This window comes from Oryctolagus cuniculus, chromosome 7, assembly GCF_051225735.1.
Source record: "Oryctolagus cuniculus isolate XC-2025 breed Fujian yellow rabbit chromosome 7, ASM5122573v1, whole genome shotgun sequence".
NCBI lineage: Eukaryota > Metazoa > Chordata > Mammalia > Lagomorpha > Leporidae > Oryctolagus > Oryctolagus cuniculus.
In genome coordinates this window covers 15,806,052-15,826,706 of record NC_142873.1, presented here as the reverse complement: position 1 = coordinate 15,826,706, position 20,655 = coordinate 15,806,052, and the positions used below count along the sequence as shown (strand labels likewise).

The window sequence follows — 20,655 nt, the reverse complement described above, 5'->3', positions numbered from 1 at the left end:
CACATGGTGGTGCCCACGCACTTCTTCAAGGTGCTCATCCTGGAGGCTGCGGGCGGGCAGGTCGAGCTGCATTCCCACGGGATGCCCAAGGCGCCCGTGGACGAGGCCATCCAGCTGGAGCGCCTCCTGGTGCCCATCAAGAGCATTGAGCGGGTCTCGGGGCTGCTCTTCGTGCCCAACAGCCTGGCGCGGGCCGGCTGTCTCAAGGCCATCACTGCAGGCGGCGAGTGAGGGCAGCGGCCCCGAGGGACCGCGCTGGGGGCGGGGCACAGTAAAGGCGGCTGCTTTTGGAGCCCAGTCCCAGCTGTGTGCGCGCCGGGTGACCTGCTGCTGCCCCGCCACCATCCGGGACCCGATGGGGTCTTCAGCTGGGCTGGGCGCCAGCCTGGGCGGCTGCAGGACGGCCAGGGTGCTGAGGATGGCTTCCGGGAAGACAACTGTGGCCATGGCCGGGGCCCCGGTCGAGGACCGGATCCGCCGGGCGGCAGCTGCTTGTTCCGCAAGCTGGGCCTGGGCGGTGGCCTGGGGCGCCTTACTGGGGCTGTCCCTCTGCTCCGTCAGCACCCGAGCCCACAGGGCTGCAGGCAGCTCACCGAGGTCCCCCCGCCTGGCAGCGCGGGCCAGCAGGAGCGCCCAGGGCCCCCGACTCTGGGCTCTGAGCAAGCCTGCGGTGGTGAGTGGCAGCCTGGGGCAGGGGGCTGCAGCCTCTCCCTCCATCGGCCCTCCCCCCGCCAGACAGTCTGGCTGGAGGCGGCATGCGTGCGGGTCACCTCGGTGCGGATTGTGCGGCTGCCCTGGCCGGGGCAAGTGTTGACGTACAGGTCAAAGAGGACTCTGGGGTCAGCCACCTCCAGGTTGGGGTCAGCACCCACCGCGGCTTCCAGCCCTTGGAGGTCGCCGAAAACCACGAGGGCGTGCCTGGCACACAGAGGCAGAGGTCACCGGGCGGGCATTCACTCAGTGGCACGCTCGGCTCCCTGCCCTCATCCCCACCACCCCCGCGGCCCGGCAGCCCCTACCGGAAGCTGGGCAGCTGGGCAGAGGCCACCTCAGAGCCTCGCTCCGACGTCCCGATGGTCAGGTCATAGCCGTCCTGGAAGGGGGCCTTGGCAAACACAGCACCTGGGGGCAAGGCCGGCTCGGGGGGGGGTCCCACTCGCTGCAAGCCACATCCTCTTGGTGTGTACGCTGGGTGAAGGGGCGAAGCGGGGGCTCAGGTGGAGGCAGGAGCCGCACGCCAGTCTCCCGCCCTCCTAGAAAGTCCAGGGCTGGGCTTGGCTGGGCAGGAGCCCCGAGAGCACGGGGTAGAGCCAAGCATTTTCTGGCCCTTTGGCCCCATTCCCAACCCCACAGCAGACACTGTGAATCCGTCACGATGCTCTCCCGACGGAGGTCCTGGGCGGTGGTCCGGGCGCATGCGCAGGCTGGCAAGAGCCCCGTCTTACTGAAGCAGGAAGCCAGGCAGTGTAGCCCCAGTAGAGGCTGGCTACGCATGCGCAGGCTGGCAGGACCCCCGTCTTACTGAGGCAGGAGGCCAGGCAGTGTAGCCCCAGTAGAGGCCGGCTTTGGTGCGAGGGTCCTGCGCTGACACCACCTTCCCGTGGTAGGTCTTGCACTCTGGAGGGGAAAAGGAGGCTGTGAGTGCCGGGTGGGGGCCTGGCTGGGAGGGGGCTTGGAGCCCCTGGGGCCAGGAAGTCCCAGGTACCTGGGAGCTGCTTGTGGCTCAGCTGCAGGGTCACCAAGAGACCTGGCTCCAGGTTCCCATCTTCACCTCCTGGGGAGAAACCGGAAGACGTGCATATGCCTCCTGCGACCAGCAGGGGTCATCACTTCTCCAGAAGCTTGCTAGGGGAACAGGGAACCCAGGGGCTGGCAACAGACCCTGGGGTCCAGGTCAACCTGGCACCCTCCCAGGTTGAAACGGGCCGGACCTGCTCTCAGACCGCTCGTCAGTCAGAAGTGGACACGGGCCTGGCAGAGGAACCCCACTTGGTACCCCGTGTCTGGGCTGGCCACCTCCCCTCGCTGAGCCGCAGGCTCCTGGCCTGGTGGGAAGTGAGTGCTGTGGAGGGTAACAGCTGTTGCTACTGCCTTCCCTTCCTCCTCCACCCCGGTCTGCCGGCCCAGCCTCAGTTCTGAGCACCGTCCCCAAACCGTGTGAACAGGTGGGGCTTGGTGCCCCAGGACCCCTGGGTGACAGGGAACTGGTTCTGGCAGCATCAGTGGTGAGCCCAAGGACTGGCCTTCGCTGACCTGCTTGAAGCCGGTCCAGCTGCCTGTGAGCCTGGGGTGGCAGTAGCAGATGGCCCAGCTGCCTGGGCCCCGGCACCCATGTGGGACACTGGGTGGGGTTCCTGGCTCGCTGACACGCCCTCTGGGGTGTGACCAGTGGGTGCAAGAGCTGCCAGTGTGCCCTCCCAATAAACAGATCAAACTTTCTTGGCCTCCTCCCCAGAGTCCCCTTTGGGGAAACTCACAGATGGGGTCCAAGCTCTCAGGCCCCTACCATGCGCCCCCGGCCTACCTCCTTCATGCTGCAGTTGAAGGAGCCATGGCCTGGCCGGGCAGGCCGGTCCACCATGATGCCCTCGCAGAACTTGGCCTCCTCATCCTGCTGCATGTGGTGGGGGCTGTCCAGGGGGTTCAGGAGCCCGGGCGGGGGGGCAGGCATCAGGCGGTGCCAAAGCACAGGGAGGACAGCGGGGACCCTGGGTCAAGTCCCAGCTCCGCTCAGGCCTGGCCTCCCAGTGGGCAAGGGTGACTTCCCAGCCAGTGGCTGGGAGCAGGCGTGGGAAACGGGGGTCAGGTGTACCTGCAAACTGCAGCTCTGGTGCTTGGGGAAGAATGCCTCTCTCAGGTACCTGGCAAGGAAGGCAGATGACAGGAGGTTCTGGGGGCGGCCACCTCCTGGACCCCACAGTCCCCTCCCCGCACTCAGGGAAGTCACCGTCTTACTGTGGACACTCCAGGTATTGGAGGATGTGGGCCAGTTGGACGCACCCTGCCCCTTCTTGCCCACTCCCCTGAACTCCCCTCTACGGTTCTGGAGGGGAGGAAGACCGAGGCTTGGGGTGAAGCTGCCACTGTGACACTGTGCCCCATGTCGAGCCCCACTGCTAAAGCCCCTGGGAAGGCAATGGAGGATGGTGCAAGTGCTCGGGCCCTTGCCATTCATGTGGGAGACCCGGCTGGGGTCCCAGGCTCCTGGCTTCGGCCTGGCCCAGCCCCTGCTGCTGTGACCCTCTGGGGAATGAACCAGGGCACAGAAGAGCTGTCTCCCTCTCTCTCTCTCAGCCTAAGGGCTGCCCCCTTAAGAGTGCCTCCCACAGCATCTGACCTCCGCAGTCAGGGCCCCTGCCTGGCCACTCTGGCAGAGCCAGGCAGGATGGTGGGGCGGGGGGAAGCTGCTTCCCCCTCTGGGAGCCCCGCTCATTCCTGGGCTGCCTGCCCCTGGGGTGGCCGCTCACTTGGCATCCTGGCCCTCCTCATCAAATATCATGACCTCATCCATGCAGAAGATGGCACAGGCCCTGGCAATCTGGCCAGCCAGGTGCAGAGCTCGGGCACCTGAGTGTTGTCCAGGATGGAGCCCGGCAAGGCCACACTCAGGGTGTAGGGCCAACCTGGGCAAGAGACAGTGCCCTTGGTCAGCCTGGGGCCAAGGCTCCCCCTGCTGCACCCCACCCCGGAGGGTCTAGGGAGAGCAGCAAGGGCCTCAGTCTGCCCAGGGAGAAGTGGACAGAGTGGCCTGCAAGGCCCCTCTGGGGGGAGCAGGAAGGCACTTGGCCCAGCAATTATGTAGCAGTGACTGGGTCAGGTCCTGCATGTGCACAGTGTGCATCCGCCAGCTCATCCCAGTCCTCTGCCTGCGTGGCTGCTTCCTCCTCCTGCCACTGGGCCGCCGCCTCCTGGGCACTGCTGCTCCAGCTTCTTCATCGTCTTCAGATCTTTCCACTTCTTTTTCTCCTCTTTCTCTGGATGAGAGGACATCTTGATTCGGGGGAGGGAGGAGGCCCCGTGGGTCGGCCTGGGCTCTGGGGTGCCCTTGGTTGAGCAGCCAGAGCCTCCCTGGCTGGGGTCTGGTGGGACCCAGTGGGGACAGGGCTGCTTCTTTCCCCAGGGGCCGGCTGGGCACTGCTGGAGAGGTCTGGGGAAAGGCGAGAAAGCTCTGTCCCCACCCCAGCCCTAACTTACTCTGCTGCTTCCATTTCCACCACTCAACTGGGCCATGGTCGCCCTACAGCAGGGGTGGGCGTGGGTTAGGAGTGTGAGGCTGGGGCAAGCCTGGGACCCCTCATTCTGCAGAGAGCCAAGGTGGGCGTCCTGCTCACGTGTGCCGTGGGAGAAGCAGGGGGTGGCTCAAGGGCTTGAGCTCCTCCACCCACCTGGGAGATCAGGATGGAGCTTCAGGCCCCTGGCTTTGGCCTGGCCTCAGCCCCGGATGTTGTGGGCATTATTTCCAATACATGAAAATAATAAACCAACAAGCATTAAAAAATAGATCACTTAACACTAAGCCTTTAAACTTGGTCAATAAATAGTTGTTAGGACTGTCTTCTCTGTTTCTTGAAGGACAACAGCATTGACCCTTTGCTGACCATTTTGCTTTATCCCTAAATACCTATGTGAAGCTTCTATTATAGTGCTATGTGTTGAACCACACTTGAGCATTATGTTTTCTTCCTCCCTGTCCAAAAATCAGTTGTGGAATACAAAGCCAGTTAAATCAGTAGGCTTAGGATGTCAGGAAAGCGGGTGATAGTTGGATCCAGGAAGCTGAGCTGTTAACCCATCATAGTTTCTTTGTGGCACTGCTGATTATGAAGCATGACAGTATTATCTGGGAAGCTGTAACCTCCCACAAAATGTGTGGTATTCCATCTCAGGTCAGAAAAGAGATATAATTATATGGAAATCCTCTTTGAGGCTGCTTGCTTCACATTATTTTGTCCTTTCTTATTAGAGGTATCCTAGCTCTGGGAAACTGACTATCCTAGATAGGGTGTGGGGGATAACTTTTTTTTTTTTTAACTTTTAAAAAAATTTATTTATTTATTTTTTACATTTTTTTTAACTTTTATTTAATGAATATAAATTTCCAAAGTACGGCTTATGGATTACAATGGCTTGCCCCCCATATCGTCTCTCCCACCCGCATCCCTCCCCTTTCCCACCCCCTCTCCCCTTCCATTCACAAGAGGATTCATTTTCGATTCTCTTTATATACAGAAGATCAGTTTAGCATATATTAAGTAAAGATTTCAACAGTTTGCTCCCACACAAACATAAAGTGAAAAATAATAGATGATTTTTTAAATGATGATGAAATCAGATCAGACCTATTGTCATGTTTAATCCCAGTGAGAGTCAAGTTGGGAATTGATAATTTCTTCTTTTTTTTTTTTTTTTTACAGAAGATCAGTTTAGTATACAATAAGTAAAGATTTCAACAGTTTGCATGTGGGGGATAACTTTTGAAAAGCTTATCTGTGCTGTACATATAGGAATGGGAAAAAGTATGTTGAAAGAGAATTACTTACAAGGAACATAGATAAGATCATACATGTTCACTTTGGAAGAATACAGATAAAGATAATTATAATAATATTAAAGTAATGAGTTAATTATTATATTAATTGGCAGGTAAATGGAATGCCAATATAGATTTTAAATTTCTACATTTAAACTAACAGCAAAATATTAGATTAAGAATTTTCTCAAATTAATGAATCTGTTTTTAAAAATCACAGTTTGGGGCCGGCGCTGTGGCTCACTTGGTTAATCCTCTACCTGCGGCGCTGGCATCCCATATGGGTGCCGGGTTCTAGTCCCAGTTGCTCCTCTCCCAGTCTAGCTTTCTTCTGTGGCTCAGGAGGGCAGTGGAGAATGGCCCAAGTGCTTGGGCACCTACACCCGCATAGGAGACCAGGAAGAAGCACCTGGCTCCTGGCTTCGGATCAGCGCAGTGCGCTGGCCATTGCGGCCATTTGTGGAGTGAACCAATGGAAAGAAGACCTTTCTCTCTCTCTCTCTCACTGTCTATAACTCTTACCTGTCAAAAAAAAATCACAGTTTGTTTTACACCATGAAGGATTTCAGATTGAGTATTTCCTCCCCTTTGACCAATATCTTAGGAAAACTTAACTAAGAAAGTATAGAAGACTTCAAATATATGTAATAATTTAAGAGTTATTTAAACTAGTCAGTGGAGACATGACATTGTGTTTGTTTTTATTTCTATCACAAGCATAATGTGAGGACATCATATTTTTCTTATTTAATATTTGCTGCATTTTGCATTACTTTTGAGGTTAAGTCATCCCTACATAAGCATGCAATAAGACATTCCAATACACAATAGCATTTATTCTTCTCCTTTCAGTTGGCTTTCCAAAGACCGAAACCTTGAGTGCGTAAATTTTGTGCTAATTGTGTTGAGCATTGGCATCCTTAGTGTGAAGATCATGAGCTGTGTAGTTCCAGAGACTAAATTTCAACATTATCTCCAGTTGTAGAGATTTAGAAAAGCCAGTACTTCCTCCAGCATGTCTCCCATGTATGAAGTGTGTGATACTGGTGCTGCAGGAATTCTACCATAGTTACGGCCAGTTGAGGTCAAAGATTCTTAAGATGGAAAGACTTTATTTACAATAAGGATAGATTAGGGGCCTGGCGCTGTGGCGTAGCTGGTAAAGCTGCTGCCTGCAGTGCTGGTATCCCATGTGGGTGCTGGTTCAAGATCCAGCTGCTCCACTTCTGATCCAGCTCTCTGCTGTGGCCTGGGAAAACAGTAGAAGATGACTCAAGTTCTTGGGCCCCTGTACCCACGTGGGAGAACTGGAAGAAACTCCTGGCCCCTGGCTTCGGATCAGCTAAGCTCTGGCCATTGCGGCCGATTGGGGAGTGAATCAGCAGGTGGAAGACATCTCTCTCTCTCTCTCTCTCTCTCTCTCTGCCTCTCCTTCTCTCTCTCTCTGTCTCTGCCTCTCCTTCTCTCTATGTAACTCTGATTTTCAAATAAATAAATCTTTTTTTTTTAAAGGGTAGATTGACAGATCAATGAATAGATTGAGAGATTGATTCAAATGTTCCATTTTGATAACATAAAAACACAAAGTTTTCCAGTGTAGGTTAAACATTTGATAACAACTGTGGATGGGGCTTGGACCTACTTATTTGATGAAAATAATGATGCACCTAAATAATCGTGCTAACTCTACAGTGTTAGAAGCTCTTGTACTCAGGATCATTCTAGACAATGCATCTACAAGGGACTAAGTGCACGTTTGTGTCTTCTAGTAATATTTTGATGTACTAAGAAATATATATTTGGTACACATCTCTACTCCCTAAAACAGAGCTCTTAAAACCCTCATAATTTCTTGAATGATAAGAGTTATAGGAGCATCTATTGTCGCAACATTTGGTGTTTGCTACTGATTCCTACCACAAGAGTTTCCAAAATCCTTAAATTTTCTGAATGATAGGATTTTTTTCATATTCATAATATGCCCCCTTTCAACCATAGTTAGTTTATGCTCTTGGCAAGCCTCTAAGTAGCTTCAGGATGGGAACTGGTTGCCAGAGAAACCGACTACGTGATTAGAAAGTAGGAGCTGTTTTAGCTCCACTCCTCTCCATATCCACCTCTGGGAGGGTAGAAAGTCTGAAGTTTTAACTATTCACAGTCTATGATTTCCTCAAACATGCCTACATAATGGCACCTCTAAAAATATACTAAATAAAAGGGTTCAGGCAGAGTCTAAATTAAAGAATGCATCCAGGTACACTGGGAATGCTGTACCTCAATTTCATGGGTTCAGAGGCTCAGCATTCATCCACAGTACTTCATCTGATTGTTCATTAGCTCATTTGTATTATAATTCATAATACACTGAATAATTTAGCTGAAATGTTTTTTCTTGAGTTCTAACAAATTATTGAACTTGAAGAGGGCATCATGAGGTCCTACAATTTATATCTTGTTGGCCAGAAACATTGTAGTCCCAGGAATAGTGATTGCCATCTGCAGTGACAGCAGTATTTTGTGACTGAACCCTTAACTTGTGGAGTCTGATCCTAACTCCAAGTAGATTCTGTCAGAGTTGAATTGAATTGTAGGATGCTAACTGGTAAAAGAAAATTGGTGTGAGGAAAAACCCACCATACTTTTGCAGTCATAAGACTTTTTGTGGGTTAAAGCATAACATAGTATTAGTATGACCTAGAGTTCATATGTTGAAATCATAATTCTAATATGGCAGCATTTAGAGATGTGGCTTTGAGTGGTTAACAAAATCATGAGGGTCTCATGAATGATGTATTCAAGAATGGGGTTACCACCCTGTTAGGAAGAAACTAGAGAGTTCGGGATCTCTTTTTCTTCCATCTGATAATAGACAATAAATCATGCCCTTCATACCAAAAAGAGATCCATTATCAGACAATAGTTCTGCTAGAACCTTGACCTTGGACTTTCCAGTCTCCAGAACTGGAAGAGTTAGACGATTGTTATATAGGATACCCAGTCTATGGTGCACTGTTACAGCAGCCCAAGGACAGAAACTGACACTGAGAAATTGACCACTGCTGTAACAGATGTCTTAAAAGTGGAGGAAGGGGCTGGTTTTACAGTGTAGCAGGTGTAGCTGCTCCTTGGGACATCTACATCAGAGTGTTTGGGACTGAGTCCCGGCTGTTATATAGTTTTGATCAAGCTCCAATGTAATGGGTCTGGAAGGAAGAAGATTATGGTCAAAAGTCTCGGGTTCCTGTCACCCCTCGTGGAGACCTGGATGGAGTTCATGGCTCCTGCTTTCAGCCTGCCTAGCCCTGGATGTTTTGGGAATTTGGGTAGTAAACCTGTTTATGGAAGATTCATTTTCATCTCTCTCTCTCTCTCCCTCCTCCCCTCCCTCCCTCTCCCTCTCCTTCTCACTCTGCCCTTCTACCCCTCTACCCCTCTCTCCCACCTTCTTTCCCTCCTTCGTCATACTACCTTTCAAAAAGTAGATCTTTTTAAAAAAATATAGAAGGAGCTTCAGAACTAGCAAATGAGAAGCTGGAAACATTTTTAAATGAGTGCTAGAAGAAATTGAGAATATCATGAAGGGAATTTCAAAGGCAATTCTGATAAGGACCTGAAAAGAAAAGAGAAGAGCTGTAGAGAAGCTTTCAATAATTGAAGAGAATGCATAAATAATGATATATAGCATATTGATATAGATAGGGATGTAAAAAGCTAATATAATAGGGTTTAAGACAGAAGGGAGGAACATGAAGAAAAGGTAGTCCTTTTCATAATGTGGCAGAGAACTTGTCCAAATTGGGTTCATCTTCCAGTGTTGTGGAGAGTACAAATTGCTAGCTGTTAAAATTGAATACTTATATGAAGAGATTTTTAGGCCAGTTATGGAAAGAGCTGGTTTGTTCTGCCTAACTACTTAAAGTATAAAGTGAAAAATGAATCAAAGTTGAAATTATTAAGCAAAAAGTTATTAGAACTTAAATATTTGGGTATTTCTCAGAATATTTATGTTACAAAAAGTGAGAAAAATGTGCTTGGAAGAGAATATGTGTAGCCAAGCAACTCTGAAAATAAATTTAGTGTGGAAGTAAACTATGGACTTAATGCACTATCCCAGCAAGGAAACCACTCATTTTAATTAAAGAGAAGGGAGACAGGACGGTTTGCAGCCATGCTAAACTTTACCAAATAGTGCATTTTACAGAACATTTCTATTTTTAAAATAAGGGAAGAATGGCCCTAAAGATAATTTGACTCCTGAAACATCAGAGCTGCCTCTTGGGTTTCAAAAGGAGTGGGGCATTACCTTACTTTGAACAGACTGCCTGCTAGGTTGGGAATAGCTCAAGATTCTTGCTTTTTGTACCCTCAGATAGGAGAGACAGAAATAGGAGACAGAGCTAACCTCAACAGAAACAGGTTGCTTTACTGAAGTAAAGAGGTGGTGACAGTCTCTGAAGACACTGTGGGCAGGCCCCATAAAGGGCTGGGCTTTTATCCAGTCTGGTTGCCAAGGGAACTTAGCACCAGGGGCTCTCCAGAAGCCTTGGAGGCCTTTTGCTTATCTAGTTTTGCAAGCCATTTTGCAGATGGCTAGAGAAAGAGAGAAAGAGAGAGAGAGACCATGATGGCATCTCTCATGGTGATGGTGGGGTAAGGTGACATTTTTATGAGCATATTGTCCCTTACTTCCCACAGCCTTGAGAATGGAGCTGTACAAATCTGTAGGGGCTTAATCCCTGGCTGGCAGAACAGTAGACACAGGAATTCTACCTGTTAGAGCTGTTGGATGTGAACACTGTTCATGGGGGCATGAAAGGTGAGATCACCATCCTAGCAGGTCCAAAAAGCAAAGCATTGAGCCAAGCTTTCAGTTCTTATGGAATATTCCAGTGACTTGTTTGAAATGCATACCCCTTATTGTTCACCATGTCCCTTTTGCAATGAAAATGTCTATCCTATGGCTATCCCACAATTGTATTTGAAAACACATTCTTATTTGGTTTCATAAGCTCATAGCTGGAGAAGAATTTGCCTCAGGATAAATCATATCTTGATCATCAACTGTATCTGATTTAGATGACATTTCAATGAGACATTGGATGTTTTAGAATTGATGATGGAATTAATTAAAATATTGGCAGCTATTGAGATGGTGTGATTGGACTTTGCCTGCAAGGGGGAAGGCCGAGAGCAGAATACTATTAACTGTCTATGATTCCAAAACTTGTATGTTGAAAGCTTAGAGTATTTGGAGGTGGAAACTTTGGGATGTAATTCTGTCATCAAGGTGGCAGCTTGATTAATGGGATTAATGCTGCTTTATAAATAGGCTGTAAAAATGCTTGCTCTTTTTGCTCTTTTTCTGCAACATCAGGATATACAACGAAAGTTGATTGTCATCAAAGCAGGAAGCGAGATTTACCATACCCTGGATCTAAGATTCCTTAGTCTCCAGAACTGTGACAGGCAGATGTTTGTCTGAAATTTTGTTAAAGCAACCCGCAATGACTAAGACAACAACTTCATACTCATTTATATCCTACATGATAAGATGACAGTTCTTAGTATAGCACTTTAATAAATTCTGAGTCAATTTAGTGAATGGATTGTGGGAATTCCTGAATTTCTAACCATGCTGAACAAGTGAGCTACAGGAGAAACTTCTGAGTTCAGACTTAGTTTGAATCCTGAAGCTATTACCAACTGCATGCATTTGATTCTTACAGTTGATTTCAGTGTAGTTAGTGATTTCAGATGACAACCTTTATCACATAACTCAACAATTAGCTTTTTATCTATTTTATCTATTTATAAATAGATTTTATCTATTTATTCGAGTGGCAGAGTTACAGACAGAGATGGGGAGAGACAGAGAGAAAGACCTTCCATCCACAGGTTCACTCCCCACATGGTGGTAACAGCCAGAGCTGGCCGATCTGAAGCCAGGAGCCAGGAGCCAGGAGCCAGGAGCCAGGAGCCGGGAGCCAGGAGCCAGGAGCTTCTTCTGGATTTCCCACATGGGTACAGGGTCTTGAGCACTTGGGCCATCTTCAACTGCTTTCCCACTCCAAAAGCAGAGAACTGGATCATAAGCGGAACAGCTGGGACATGAACCAGTGCCCATATGGGGTGCAAATGCCACAGATAGACACTTAGCTTACTATGCCACAGCACTGGCTACACAATTAGCTTTTTAATAATCATTCTACCACAAGATTCCTTTTAAAAAATCTTTACAGTGGGGCCTACTCTGTGGCGTAGTGGTTAAAGCCATCCCCTCCAGTGCCAGCATCCCATATGGGCATCGGTTCAAGTCCTGGCTGCACTCCACCTCTGATCCAGCTCTCTGCTAGAACTTGGGAAAGCAGTGGAAGATGGCCCAAGTCCTTGGGCTCCTGCACTCTCATGGGAGACCCAGAAGAAGCTCCTGGCTCTTGGCTTCAGACTGGCTTAGCTCTGGCCATTGTGGCCAATTGGAGAGTGAACCAGTGGATGGGAAGAACAAAGGACAGTCTTTATGACATGAAATTTTGTACATCACTTTCTCTGTAAAATAGTACCATTAAAAGATGAAACCCATTTGTTTCCTTATATGTTGCTTGTATGCCAGAGGTGCTGTCACTGGTATATGATGAAAGATGGACACTATGGAGGGAAATGTCATTCTTGAGTAAGGAAAAGTCTGGTATCATACCATGAGCAGTAAAAGTCACAAGAGGACATACATAGCTATAAAATATTCATGCACAAGTTTTTCCAATTCCAAGCACAACTGGTATGCTAAGTATTCATATACAGCATTGATTTTTGTAGGCTTTGTTTTTGGCTCCAATACCTGAATTCCTCTCTAGGCCTTTCTTCCATTTCTCATTTTCTATCAGGAAAAGGAAAAGGTAAACTATCTTGAGGTTACTTAAAAATGCTTCATATAAACTTGGAGCAAAGTAAATGTTGTATTACTTTCAAGATCACTGGCCATCCACATTCTTAGATCTTTCTGAGTAGCATCACCAGTTTTCTCAGCATTTAGAATACTTTATGACTTCTCACACTGAATAAGCTCCTGAAAATGGGCACCAAGAGGTTGGACACCCTTTCTGGAAGTCATACCCAAGGAAACACATTGGGAGATAATTCTCCTTGAGCTACCCTACAAGCAGTAGTCAAGTCTTTTTGTTTTTTTCTTTTACTGTTAAGGACCTCCAAGAAATTTAAGAAAGAGATGGCTCAGAGAACCTCACTGCTATAGGCACTGAGAGAAAGACACAACATAATAGTTTCTGTCACACACCAGAACAGTCTGTGGTAGGTTTTCTGCAAGAGTTAGAGAAGTGGGGCTAACACTCGTGTGAGCTCTGTCGCTTGTCTCTGCCACTGAAATGCGAGAAGCTCGTGAATGCTTACTTCCCAGCAACTGCTGCCGCTGCCAGACTCCATGGAGAGGAGACATTGCAGGCATCCTCACACCCTTAGGGACTGACAGGAGCAATGGCCAGCAGGAGAGGTGCTGTGCATGCAGGGCTTGTATCCACAGGTGACTGTCCCAGGCCCACGTGGTCAACCTCAGTGACAGGAAGTTCCTTCCCCACCCTGAGATTCTGCTGCTGCGCCTGCTAGTAATGTGTAAGTTAACTTTAAGTTCTTTTGCCTGCCTCTATTGTATTTTTTGTTAACTGATTTGAATATTTTTGTAATAATGTTATTATTCCTAGTTATTAAAAGTAAGATGAACCTTTAATAATATAAGTTCTTTTTTAAAAAGAAAGATTTATTCATTTATTTGAAAGTCAGAGTTACACAGAGAGAGGTCTTCCATCGGCTGGTTCACAGGCTGTAGCAGAGAGCTGGATTGGAAGTGGAGCAGCTGGGACTCTAACTGGCATCCATGTGGGATGTCGGCATTACAGGTGACAGCTTTACCTTTTACGCCACAGCGCCAGCCCCTGTAAGTTCTGAAGTGTTATTTCTCTGGCCCACTCAGCTCACTTGCCACTCCTCCTCAACCTGAGTTCTATTGGATTTTCCACACCTCTGACCCCTCACACTCGCCTCTTATTTCCAGTGTTTTACTTCTTTTGTCAGATTTGGCAACTGATCCCTCACCTTAGTTTTAGACCTTTGACTCACCTCCTAGAATGTAATTATTTTCTTACAACTAGTAAACTTCTGACTTTATCAATCGGTCACCATCCTGAGGGATTTATTAGAAATGGAAACTCTATGGCCACACCCCATACATAATGTAATAGGCTGTGGACTCTTCCTGTGAGACTGCACTGTCAGGGAGAGCGGGCAACGGTGTTCTTCCATAAGAAGCACCAGCGACAGGCTTTGGTGAACATGCCACCCTTATTCGCAGCTACGTACACTTTTAAAGGGCAAGCAGAGGGGCTTAACTAACTCAGGGGAACACTAACTCTATAGAACAGACCAACACTGGTGCCAATATGCCTTTCTGATCAGCTTGAAGGTCATGTAGCTAGGGTAGCTTTCCAGTTGGTCCTGAGCCACACCCGGGAGCAGTTTACCAGATTGGCAGAAGTCGGGGTTGGGGGAAATGTGCCTGCAGGTCCCACTGCCTGCAGCAGTCAGGCTAACTGCATTAGCTAAGGCAGGCAGCCTTGTGGGATCACCCACAAGACCCAAGAAATTATGGGCATGAGGCTCAACCTTCTTGGTTTTATCAATCCCTCCAGTTGATGCTAATAAGAATCACTAAGCTCTACAAAGTCTCTCACTTTAACCAACCTCAGACCTTAATCCAAATTATGAGGGTTCTTCAAAGAGTTTATGGAAAATGGGATGAGAAGTGAAGTTACTTTGGGGTGGGTATTTAGTATAGCAATGCTAAGATGCCACTTGGAATTTCTACATCCCATATCAAAGTGCCTGGGTTTGAGTTCCAGCCCTACTTCTATTCTACCTCCCGGCTAATAAATACTTCAAAAGACAAGGATGATGGCTCAAATACTTGGGTGCCTGCCATCCACATGAAAGACCCAGATTAAATTCCTGGCTCCTGGCTTCAGCCTGTTCCAGTCCACTGTTGTGGGCATTTAGTTGGTGAACCATAGTGGTGAATCTCTCTCTCTCTCTCTCTCTCTCTCTCTCTCTCTCTCTCACTGTTGTATTTTCCCTTTGTAATATAAAATGAAAAGAAGTCAGTAATTTTTAAAAAATAAGCATATTCTGGTGCAAAACGACTTCATAATCGGTGCATAGTTTTTTCACAATGTGCATTTTCCTTTAACTTTTTGAAGATCCCTCACATTTTGCTAATGCACCAGTACTGGTGTTTCCTCGGGGGGACCTTAGGAGCAGATAGAATGCAGACAGATGTGCAAAAGCACAGAATCATGTGCTTTTGACATAAGACAAAACAATAAGCGTTACTACAATTTTTTAACTGGAAACTATATTCAAGAGAAATTATAATGTACATGTATCTTAAACTGAGCATATTTTCCTATTCAACAATTAGAAATAAAAGATCATTGGAAATGTAGGAATGAGAATGAAAGACAGAGGGTGTGAAGGGAAGAATAGGAGAAAAATTAAAGCAACTTGATTTAATAAGTCACATGGTTTGGTTGACTTCAAGAACAATCATATAGAAAAAGGAAAGAGTTTTTTCAACTTTTTTAACATACAGGATGTTACCTGGTAGAAAGATTAGACTTATTTCTCTGATTTTCCTAATTGTAAATTGACCTCAATAATCACAAAATACAAGGAGATAAGTTCTAGCATATCCCAAGAGAAGCTGTGATTTCACTCAAGAGGGACTCAGCAGCTGAGGATGATTAGAAGTGATCTGTCACTAGAACTGTAGAGGAGGAAAACACTCATGAATGTACTAGGGAGTACTCAGAAACAGAGGTGAGGCAGTGTGTATTCCATTCCAACTGTAAGATAGATCCGTTCCTGGACAAAACAATTCAGCGTTTAAGAACCATAGAAAGTAGCTCTCTTTCTGAATGTAGTTTTGATTAATAAAAAAGAGTCCATGGGTGTGGGGAGCAACTGAGACTAGACTAAATTACTGGAACTAAGACTAATTCTATGCATCTGATCTCCCACAATATGGCGCTGAGAGACAGTAAACAACTTCTACACAGCTGCCTCACCAGTTCGACTAATAAACTGCAGGAGCTGATCCTGCTCCTGATTGGAGGAGAGCAGTGTGTTCAGCGTGTGGGCAGCAGAGCATGGATTGGTGGAAGAGGACTATAAAGGAGGGGAGAGACAACATGAACCAGGGAAACATCTGAGGAACATCTGAGCAACCCCTGAGAGAGCCGGCCGGCGGTGCGCCGCTCCTCCGCGGAAGCGAGGAAAGGGGTGGGGGTGCCGCCCCTCCGCGGAGGCGGGGGGTAGGGGGGTGGGGGCCAGCAGCAAACCCGGGAAGGACCAGTAGCTAACCTGGGATGGCGTCGTTCTTCCGCGAGTGAGGGAACGGCAGCTAACCCGGGAAGGGCTGGGCAAAAAGAACAGCGCAGGGTCCCATGTTGTTCCTCCACAAAAGGGGGGAGTGACACATGGGGGCCGGCACCGCGGCTCACTAGGCTAATCCTCCGCCTAGCGGCGCCAGCACACCAGGTTCTAGTCCCGGTCAGGGCGCCGGATTCTGTCCCGGTTGCCCCTCTTCCAGGCCAGCTCTCTGCTATGGCCAGGGAGTGCAGTGGAGGATGGCCCAAGTGCTTGGGCCCTGCACCCCATGGGAGACCAGGAGAAGCACCTGGCTCCTGCCTTTGGATCAGAGTGGTGCGCTGGCTGCAGTGTGCCAGCTGCGGCGGCCATTGGAGGGTGAACCAGTGGCAAAAGGAAGACCTTTCTCTGTCTCTCTCTCTCACTGTCCACTCTGCCTGTTAAAAAAAAAGAGCCCATGGATGTCTTCTAATTTTATAATTATAAAACAGGTATTTGAAGTTGATAAATAAGTTTTCTTTTTTAAAAATTTTTTTAAACTTTTATTTAGTAAATATAAATTTCCAAAGTATAGTTTATGGATTACAGTGGCTTCCCCCCCCCATAACTTCCCTCCCACCCGCACCCTTCCCATCTCCCACTCCGTCTCCCATTCCATTCACATCATGATTCATTCTCAATTATCTTTATATACAGAAGATCGATTTAGTATATATTAAGTAAAGATTTCATCAGTTTGCACCCACACAGAACTTAAAGTGTAAAATACTATTTCAGTACTAGTTATAGCATTACTTCACATTGGACAACACATTAAGGACAGAGATCCCACACGAGGAGTAAGTACACAGTGACTCTTGTTGTTGGCTTAACAATTTAACATTCTTATTTATGGTGTCAGTAATCTCCCTAGGCTCTAGTCATGAGTTGCCAAGGCTATGGAAGCCTTTTGAGTTTGCTGACTTTGATCTTGATAAATAAGTTTTCTACAATATTAGTTTGCACCCAGAGCATGTCAATACATACAAAACAATCTAAAGCATGGCATACCTAAAAACAAATGATCAGAAAACAGACATCTTTGTTCCAAGTGATAACTAGGTAAATGAGGGAGGCAGAGGATGAAATCGTCAAGAAAAAAAGAAGGAATGAAGCTTACCAAGACTGAGATGAGGAACATGAGGAGATGAGTGCATTGACATGAAAACTCTAAGACATAATCTCATCATGATAATAGCTCAGCTATCAGCTACATATTTAATTGGATAAGTTAGCATCAGTGCAGACTCAACTGACCTGTAAATAGTGAATGGCCATGGTGGTCTCTTTGCATGGTAAAGTCAGAAAGTTTATATGCCAAAGAGATAACAATTGGAATTTAGATTTCACAGGAATATTCTTTAATTATAACAAAATCTCAAACACTTTCCAAATGCCACTATTATGGTTTGTAAAAGCTACAAAGTACCCTCTCCAAAACCTTTCTGAAAAGTACTCTTGTGATGAATATGAAGGGGATTTTGTGGTTCAAAGAAGTGTCATAAAAGTACATTTCTTATGATTGAGTGACTGTGTGACACTAAGCAAGTGCATTTACACTTGTCAGACATGAAATTCATCTGCAAAATGGGACAATTCCTTCTGTAAGTAGTTGATAAAAGTATATCTAGTTGGTGTGTAGCTGAGTAGAAAACTCACAAAAGTGGAAGTGCAGAGTTCTCTGCCTCACAGAGCCTGACCTGATTTGCCATATGAGAATGGACGGATTTAGTGTTTTGAACTCATAGGAATGTTCAGAAGAGGTGAATATGTGGAAATAAATACATATGTTTTTATCCCTACTGTGATATGTAATTGTCTGGAAAATTCTGTATTGCCCTCCATTGACAAACTTATTTTAAGAAACAAAATTATGACCAGAAGGGGATTTGATGAACAAAAAAACACCATTCTAACTGGGGCTAGGAGAAACCTCATTGTGGTTTTTATTTGCAATTCCCTGACAGCAGTGATCCAAATTCAGGACTTCTATTCTCACTTCTACAATATTCCAATAACCTTCACTGAGTATCAGTGTTACAAGTGAGCCTCTGACCATACCACACACATATGTGCATACTTAGAAGGAGAGAAAGAACATCCCATACCATTCTATATCACATACACAATTTCTGACCTTCCTGAAAATACCTGATGGTGATCATTAATTATGAAATAAATTTAAGCTTCTCTTGTAACTTAGGACTAACAATTCCAAACAATACCCACCCTGTATTACATTTTGCTGTTTTGCAAATTCTCAAATTTTCATTCATTTCATTATTAAACTTTCTACAATCAAGAATTTTCTACTTTAAATCTCTATTAAAATCACATATTTGGGGGGCCAGTATTGTGGCACAGCAGGTTAAGTTGCTGCATGTGATGCTAGTATCCCAAATGAGTACTGGTTCAAGTCTTGGCTGCTCCACTTCTGATCCAACTCTCCCACAGAGAACTTGCAGGGGAATAGATAAGCAGGGGTCTGTGGTCAACAGCTCCACTGAAGCTACCATTGCTAGGAGGAATCTGTTTTCTCTCACTCTCTCCAGTCTCCTTCTCCTCCTGGGATCACCTGCAACATAAATTATCCACACACAAATTGCCATCTCAGGATCTCATATCTTTTCTCCAATCCAGGGTCCAATCAAGCAGCACGTGTTCTATTTGAGGATGTTTTTAGCTAAAATACCCTTTTTTCTATACTTTTTGTTTTCTTCATGGAATTGACAATTTTTAATAGCAAGGACTTGTTTTCTTAGAATGTTTCATAATCTCATTGGATTTATTTTTCTCCTTGTGATTACTTTCATGTTAAAAAACTACAAAACTTAGTGTTGTATAATTCCCACTTAATTATGGGAGGGATAGTTTTCAAGTGTTTGAAGATTCAGCTCTACTTGACCTCTGTATTAGAAGCCACTTCTTTTTGTTTATTCTAGAAGTGGCCATACCCTGGGAGAACTCTGAGGTTTTATAGCATGTATTCTTTTTTTTTTTTTTTTTTTTTTTTTACAAAGCTTCCTATACACACCTTAGCAGTCTACAGGATTGATAGGCCTAGAGAAATTTCTAATTATGTTGGAATCACATTTGCAGTATTTCAAATGACTTTCAAAATGTTGATGGTTTTCAACTCACTTAATGAAATTATAAATGACCTCAATATAAGGATATAGTTTAACAACTCTTCTCCTAAGTACATTAATTAACATGTCATTCATGTATTTATCCTTCACTTAATAATCTGTAAGATTAAATAAATGAGCTTCACCACAGCTGAGGTGATGTAACCATGGAAAATTAAATAAATATATTTTTACACATACATACATGCATAAAAGTACATATATGCCTATAAATACATATCCTCACATAATTTTTGTGAATTTTGATGCTTATTGAGAATGAAATAATCTTTTTTTGAATTATGAAAACTGGTCTGTTATTTCAGTAATTGAGTATTAATTTTTTCTTTACATTTTCATCTTAGAACTATAGCCCATTCACAGTCATTTTTTAAATTTGGAAACTTCATTTTCTTGGTTAATTTCTCCCCTTCAGAGCACACACACAATTCAAGTTATTGCACCAGGATTTTTTTTAAACATATCATACAGAGAATTGAACCTGAAATCCATGTGGTGAAGAAAATAAACTTACCCTGTATCCTATCTTTTGCAATGACTGGATATCTTATTGATCTCCCACTCTTTGCTCACCTGCATGGCTAGCCAAACATTATGCTAACCAAACATTACCTGCATTGCAAATATTCCCCCACCCCCATCTGTAATAGCACAACAAAACCTGCCACTCAAAATATCTGTACAAGAGCTTATCTATTTCAAGTTGTAAAGGAGATTGTATAGGGAAACAAAAGAGGGAGAGAATTCTTTTAACAGAAACATTATTTTATTATATTTCCCCATCAAGTATTTTATCCTGTGCTACTTGAACTTTGAAAGGAATACTATTCTTCAGTACTCTCCAAAATTCCATCCTTTCTAATCTATCAGAGATAAATCTGGCTAAACAGAGTTTCATGGTGGTTGCTAATCTATAACATCAGCCGCCCTGATGCCTTAACTTTTCAACGCAGTCCAGCAGTATTTCAGTAACACAAGATCTTTCAGTCCTTGCAGGTTAGCCATGACCAGCCTCTAAATCCTACACTGCACTGCAATGCCTGTCTTTCACTGTTCTGTGCTGCCTCTGGGTCACCCAGCTTCTATCCATTTTCTGGGTTTTACTCCCATATGCCACTTATATTATGGGTGACATGTATTGGTGTGCTAAGGTATGTGAGACAACCAAGATTGGTTGTCACCAATTTATTGGCAAAGTTTTACTTTGTTAAGGAAGGATGGGGAGAAGAAAAGGGAAGGGAAAGAAAGACAGGAAGTTTCACTTCACAGAGGAAAGGCTGTCAAGGGCTACGCCTAAGGAAACAGCAACAGCTAGCAGGCTCGAAAGGTGCTTATATATTCGAGCTATGGCTGCATAGACTGGAGCACACAACAGTGGTATCCTGCAGATTTTGTGGTTGCATGGATCAGTCAGGATGAAGCTATCTGAGTCAGTAGAGTGAAGCGGGTGTTGTTCTGAGAATAACCAATGAAATGTGAAGAGTTCCTGTAAAAGAGGCCTTAAACAAA

The 20,655-nt window shown here is 45.7% G+C and overlaps 1 pseudogene; it reads right to left on the bottom strand.

Annotated features, from left to right (window-relative positions):
• Positions 1-557: 557 nt before the first annotated feature.
• LOC127488722 (28S rRNA (uridine-N(3))-methyltransferase-like) lies at positions 558-19,725 on the bottom strand (annotated as a pseudogene).
• Positions 19,726-20,655: the final 930 nt, after the last annotated feature.